The 6189-nt window shown below is 43.2% G+C and overlaps 1 pseudogene; it reads right to left on the bottom strand.

The window, feature by feature from the left end:
• Positions 1-3340: 3340 nt before the first annotated feature.
• LOC123609955 lies at positions 3341-6110 on the bottom strand (annotated as a pseudogene).
• Positions 6111-6189: the final 79 nt, after the last annotated feature.

Here is a 6189-nt window from a genome sequence, read left to right as displayed (position 1 = left end):
TCATGGTCAAAGATGACACTGTGGCCCATGTGGCTGAAATCTAGTAAACAGAGGATGTTGGGGAGGTAGGAAGGAACCAGCTTCTCAACAGGGGATGCCAGAATTTGATTCATGTTTCAGGAGGGCCATTGTCTAGCAACGATGGAGGGAGATCTACGGGAGCTTGGAGACAGAGAGAGAGAGAGACATGAGTAGTTTGGACCGTGGAGGTGGTGGCGGAGATAGAGCATAAAAGATGTGTTTGGAAGGGGAGCCAACAGGACCTGCTCATGTAGAAGGAGGGGAGAGAGGAATTTAGGGGTGACTCAAGGTTTGGGCTTGAGGATGTATGTGGGTGGATGAGAGTGCCTCTTGGTGAGGTGGGGAAGAATAGGAGCAAATCAAATCCTGAAGGGGAAAAATAACCCAGGGTGGGATGCCCTGTAACACCACCACCAGAGCGACAAAAAAAAAAAAAAAAGAAAGAAAGAAAATTAAAAGAATGACGGAGATGGGGATGATGGAGAGCAACCACGTGTTGGAAAATTGGCTTTAACTGCGGAAATCTTCATTGCCCTTCTCCCCCGAAGTCCCTCCGTTGTGGGCACTCCAGAGGGTGGTCCAGTGCCTGTGAGAAGCAGTGGCCGGTCACCCAGCCCCCTGTGCCCCACTTCCCGGAGTGGCACCGGGATGGAGTGTGCCCCTGACCCGCTGCACCCCAGCGCCGGCCCAGCGGCCCAGTTTGCCGCTGAATACCTGCAGTTCCCGCCGCTGCCGCACGGGGCCGCTATTAAATCACTGTGGCGATGGATCCTGCAGCTCCCAGCTGGGGCGCTGCGACCGGGCTCGCGGGGCTGGCATGCCACATGGCTCCGGACCACCAGCGCTGTTGACCGTCACCGCAAAGATTCCAGGCTTTCTGGCGAGAGGTTTCTGCCCCCCTTCCCAGACACGATGCTTCCAATACCTGCCGCCGTCTACCTGTGTATTTACAGACACTTTGTGCAAAACCACCTTTGCTACTTCCTCATTTTATGATTTTGCAAATGCTAAAATAGATGACAAAAATTTTAAACTATGAGAAAAGAGAGAGGAACTTTGATGAAAAGGTGGGTCAAAACTCTCAGGGAAATCACTGTATGTGTGTTTATATTTTTATAGATCTGTATGCCTCCAAATGAAACAAAGATACCCAGCATAAAAGAAACCTTTTTCTTTTAAATGAGACTGAATGTAGAATAATAAATAAAAGGTATCATATATACATATAGACATGCAAATTAATCCAAATGGAAAATAAAATAAGAAGGGCAAATAAAAATTCACAAATCGTTTTTCTGAAACTTTTTTTTTTTCGCCTTGATAATTGTTGGTTCACATGCGGTTGAAATAATACACAGAAATAATACGGAGACCATGTTTACTCCATACCCAGGCTCCCGCAGTGGTGACATCTTGCAACAGGACGGTACAATATTAAAACCAAGATGCAGTCAAGATACAGAACAGTCCCATCCTTCATGTTGTCCTTTTATAGGCATATCCGCTTCCTTCTCACCCTCACCCCCTCCTTAATCCTAGGCAAGCACTGCTCTGTTCCCCAGTTCTATAATTTCATCATTTCAAGAACGTGTTCAAGTGGAATCGTATAGTATGTTACCTTTTGGGATTGTTTTTTCTCATTCAGCCAAATGCTCTTTAGATCGTGTACATATTGGTAGTTAATTTCTGTATATTGATGAGTAGCATTCCATGCTATGGATATGCAGTATGTTTACTTATCCACTTAAGAATCTGGATTGTTTCCATTTTATGATTATAAACACAAATAAACTATGCTATGAGCATTCACTTGCAGGGTTCTTTTTTTTTTTTTAATTTTTTTTTTCAACGTTTATTTATTTTTGGGACAGAGAGAGACAGAGCATGAACGGGGGAGGGGCAGAGAGAGAGGGAGACACAAAGTTGGAAACAGGCTCCAGGCTCTGAGCCATCAGCCCAGAGACCGACGCGGGGCTCGAACTCATGGACCACGAGATCGTGACCTGGCTGAAGTCGGATGCTTAACCGACTGCGCCACCCAGGCGCCCCAACAGGGTTCTTTTTTGTGAACACAAATCTTTACTTCTCTGGGATAAATGCCCAGGAATACAACTGCTAGGTTGTATGATGCTTCATGTTTGCCCCAAATAACCCACTTATTTACATAGGCAATTTGATTTAGACAATACATGTTAAATATCATACCTTAATGTAATATTCTATTTACTTGTTTATTAATTTATCGAGATCCAATATGTTAAATATACCCTCTTAAATCTAGGTGGCAAAAGAAGTGGGTAGTAATACTACACAGCCAACTAATTTTCATTAAATACAGTTAATAAATGAGAAATAAAGAAGCAGATATCTCTATTTACATACAATCGTATCAAAAGGGAATGATCCAAAAATGACTACTAGGACAGTTACCTTTCCTTTGGTATCACTGTCATATGTCCTCAGTTTATGAGATACATGCACAGAAGAGTACGTCTCAGAAACAACATAGTTAGACTGAAAAAATACCTTTCTAAGGTATGAGAAGAAACTAAAGTCTGCTTATTTAGTCTTCATTAGGAAAATTTGCAACTTTGAAATATTTGCCCTAGTTTCCTTCAGAAAATTCACAGCTTCACTTCTAATCCCAGCCTATTTATAGTTTGAGTTATAGGGAATGATCGAGGGAAGCATAATAACTTTTGATTTATGGTTTAGTGTGATTTCGTCATCAGTAGTAAAACAAAGTGTATTTCTTGTTGTCAATGGTTCAACAATAGTGTGACAAATACAAATACAAAAAATCGGTTTTAAGTTTTTGTCATTCAAGATACATTTGAATACCAAATTAGCTGTCACGTTAGTATATATTTTAAAAGTAACGGATACAAGAGCAGTTGTTGGATGAATTCAGATAGAGCTTTCTTTTTGCTTTTAAGAGAAAACCAGTGTAGATAAATACTTCATTTAAAGATAATACTAATACCTTTTCTTTTCTTTTTTTTAATATGAAATTTATTATCAAATTGATTTCCATACAACACCCAGTGCTCATCCCAAAAGGTGCCCTCCTCAGTACCCATCACCCACCCTCCCCTCCATCCCACCCCCATCAACCCTCAGTTTGTTCTCACTTTTTAAGAGTCCCTTATGGTTTGCCTCCCTCCCTCTCTAACTTTTCTTTCCCTTCCCCTCCCCCATGAAATATGGCCTTTTGTAGCAACGTGGATGGAACTGGAAAGAGTGTGATGCTAAGTGAAATAAGTCATACGGAGAAAGACAGATACCATATGTTTTCACTCTTATGTGGATCCTGAGAAACTTAATACCTTTTCTTTGTACACTTGGAGAACTTTGGGCTATACTCATTTCCTCTATTGTTTTCCGTTCTATCACTGTTACTGGTTGGCTTTTGCCTCTTCTATTTGTGTGATAAAAATCAGAGTCACTTGGTTGTTGATGAGTCCATTCCTAAGAGATCCATTCCCTGGATCCAGAACATGGTGGGGAGGGAACGAGGATGTCTGTGAGGAAGCAACCCGGTCATCTCATGGTAAGGTGGCTGCCACATTGGATTACATGCACGCCGCTGCACATTTTTTAAAAGAAAACATGTTCTTGAGGTAAAGCAGCATTATTAATTGGAAAAAAAAAAAAAAAACCTGCCTAAAACAGTAAGATCTGCTTACAATGTCTTCATTCCTGTAGCTAGTGAATTTATCTTCACACGGCTTTCAAGACCACGTTTAGTGGGTTCAGAAGAGCGAGAACTCCCAAGCAGATATTGCACATTAATTGATCACCCATGTAAATGAATTCCGTGTAGCAGGGCTATGACATAAGATTGGGATTCTGGGTGTTCAAAGCAGACAAACACAAACCTGCAGCTTTTTTTTCTCTGTCTTGGCACATGGTCACTTTAGTTACTGGTGTGGCCCATAAGAAACTGAAGAAACATCTCCTAAAGCATTTCTAAATTGGGGTCTCTAAATTCTCCACGCTGTCCTGTCTCCTTTTCCAGAGCAGGGAACACGAGGATAGAGGAGGCACAGTGACCCTGCCCCGCCTCCCTGATTTGTCTGTCATCCCAGAGGGGGCCAGGCAGTGGATAGTTATTTTAAGAAACTGCCAACCTGTTTGCTAGAGTGGCGGGGCCATTTTCCATTCCCCAGAGCGACGCCTGAGTAATCCAGTTTGTTGGTAAGCTGTTTTTCTCTCTGTGTGTGAGGTTTAAACAAAAGAATGAGGCAAGAAATAAGGATAGAGGGCTACTGATCAGAGGGAGAGTCTCTGGTCGTGTTAGAAGGAAAGCCATCCAGATTATCTAGTAGGAATAGACTTGAATAAGTTCAGGAGAAACCATTCTGGTCAGGCTGACGCAGAAGAGATGGAACAAAGAAGGACTTTGTGGAAAGAGACGGAACAATGAGAAAATAGAGAGTGTGGATTAGTTCATGTTCTTTTAACCAGTTATTAGTCAGGGATGGGTGGCCCACTGATTAGCAAGAGTTAAAGATGTGGGTCAAAGATGCGCTGGGCCTTGCCCTCAGAATGAAGCCTCTGTCTTGTAGACCTGAGGCAGTAATAGTGACAGCAAAAATCACTTCGTCCATCACTATTTTGCAGATGAAGAAAACTGTGGCACATAACTTGCTCACGGTTGCACAGCTAGAAAGTGACTCAAGCCTCTGGCTTCCTTAACCGTTCCTCAATACCATCACGACTCATAACTGTAGTGAGGAAAATTCACGTCACCTAAGTTAGCAGCAATTAGATGCAGGACCATACGGAATGTAGTTATCTCCACCCCGAGGAAAGTTCTAGAGTAGATCTGTGTTATAATAGAAGAATAATGTGCTAAAAAAAAAAAAAAAAAAGAATATGACATGAACTTAACAGTCAGCTTAGGCCCAGAGATAGAAATTCCCAGCTTTTGTTGCCCTGTTACTTCTCCTGGCCATTTGGCCTTCGTTCAGTAGAGATCATGCAGTCCCATCGTGCCAGTGTAAACCTGGCCTCCGATGGCTTGAAAGAAAACCCCAGAATCAGAGTTGTCAGGCTAGATAAAACAAATACTCCCTTTCCTGGTCCCTGAGTAGGAGGGCAGAATCCTCTGGAAAGTAAAACAAAACTGAAAGGGGTGATTGGAGGAGACACCGGCTTTGGAAAAAAAGAAGCAGAGGGGATCCAGGGGAACAGAGGGCTTCACTTCGACAGAACCTGTAACTAGTTATCTTGGGCCTCAGACATGCTTTTCCATGTCTTTGCTCACTGAAAAAGAACAAGGCGAATTACGATAGATTAGTGTGGTGCTTTCATATGACTCAACAAAACGATAAATGTACCGCAGCTTGATGGACAGTTTTCTCTTTTCATCTTTTTCCTCTGTGAGTTTCTGAGATTTCACTTTTGTTTTTGTATCATATCCTTTTTTTCTTTAAAAAAATTTTTTTTTAACATTTTATTTTATTTTTTGAGAGACAGAGAGAGAGAGCTTGAGCAGGGGAGGGGCAGAAAGAGGTGGGGGACGCAGAATCCAAAGCAGGCCCCAGGCTCTGAGCTGTCAGCACAGAGCCCGATGCAGGGGCTCAAGCCCATGAACACGAGATCGAGATCGTGACCAGAGCCAAAGTTGGGCGCTCAACCAACTGAGCCACCCAGGCGCCCCAAATATCATATCCTTTTTAAATGCATGTTTCTTCACCTGCCTCATCAATTAAACAAATGACTTCGATCCATTTCCTTTGGATTTGTTTTAGTTGCAGCAGTCACCCTGACCTTGAATCCAGCTGTGTTGGTCAGTTCAGGCTGCTGTAACAGAATACGGTAGACTGCATGGCTTATAAGCAACAGAAATTTATTTCTCACAGTTCCGGAGGCCGGGAAGTCCAAGAACAAGGCCCCCGCAGATTTCAGGTCTGGTGAGAACCTGCTTCCTGGCTGCAAACTGCCAACTTCTCACCGTGTCCTCACAGGGCAGAAGGGGCAAGGGAGCTCTCTGGGGTCTCTTTTATAACCGCAGACCTCCCATTGGTGAGGACTTCACCCTCATGATGCAATCACCTCCCAAAGTTTCCACCCCCTACCACCATCGTACTGGGGATCAAGATTCCACATATGAATGTGGGAGGCAGGGGGGAGTGGGGGGGGGGCACACAGACATTCAGTCTA

The sequence above is a fragment of the Leopardus geoffroyi genome, chromosome B2, assembly GCF_018350155.1.
Source record: "Leopardus geoffroyi isolate Oge1 chromosome B2, O.geoffroyi_Oge1_pat1.0, whole genome shotgun sequence".
Classification (NCBI taxonomy): Eukaryota; Metazoa; Chordata; class Mammalia; order Carnivora; family Felidae; genus Leopardus; species Leopardus geoffroyi.
The sequence above is the reverse complement of the archived record's forward strand: the minus strand, read 5'-3'. Positions and strand labels throughout refer to the sequence as shown.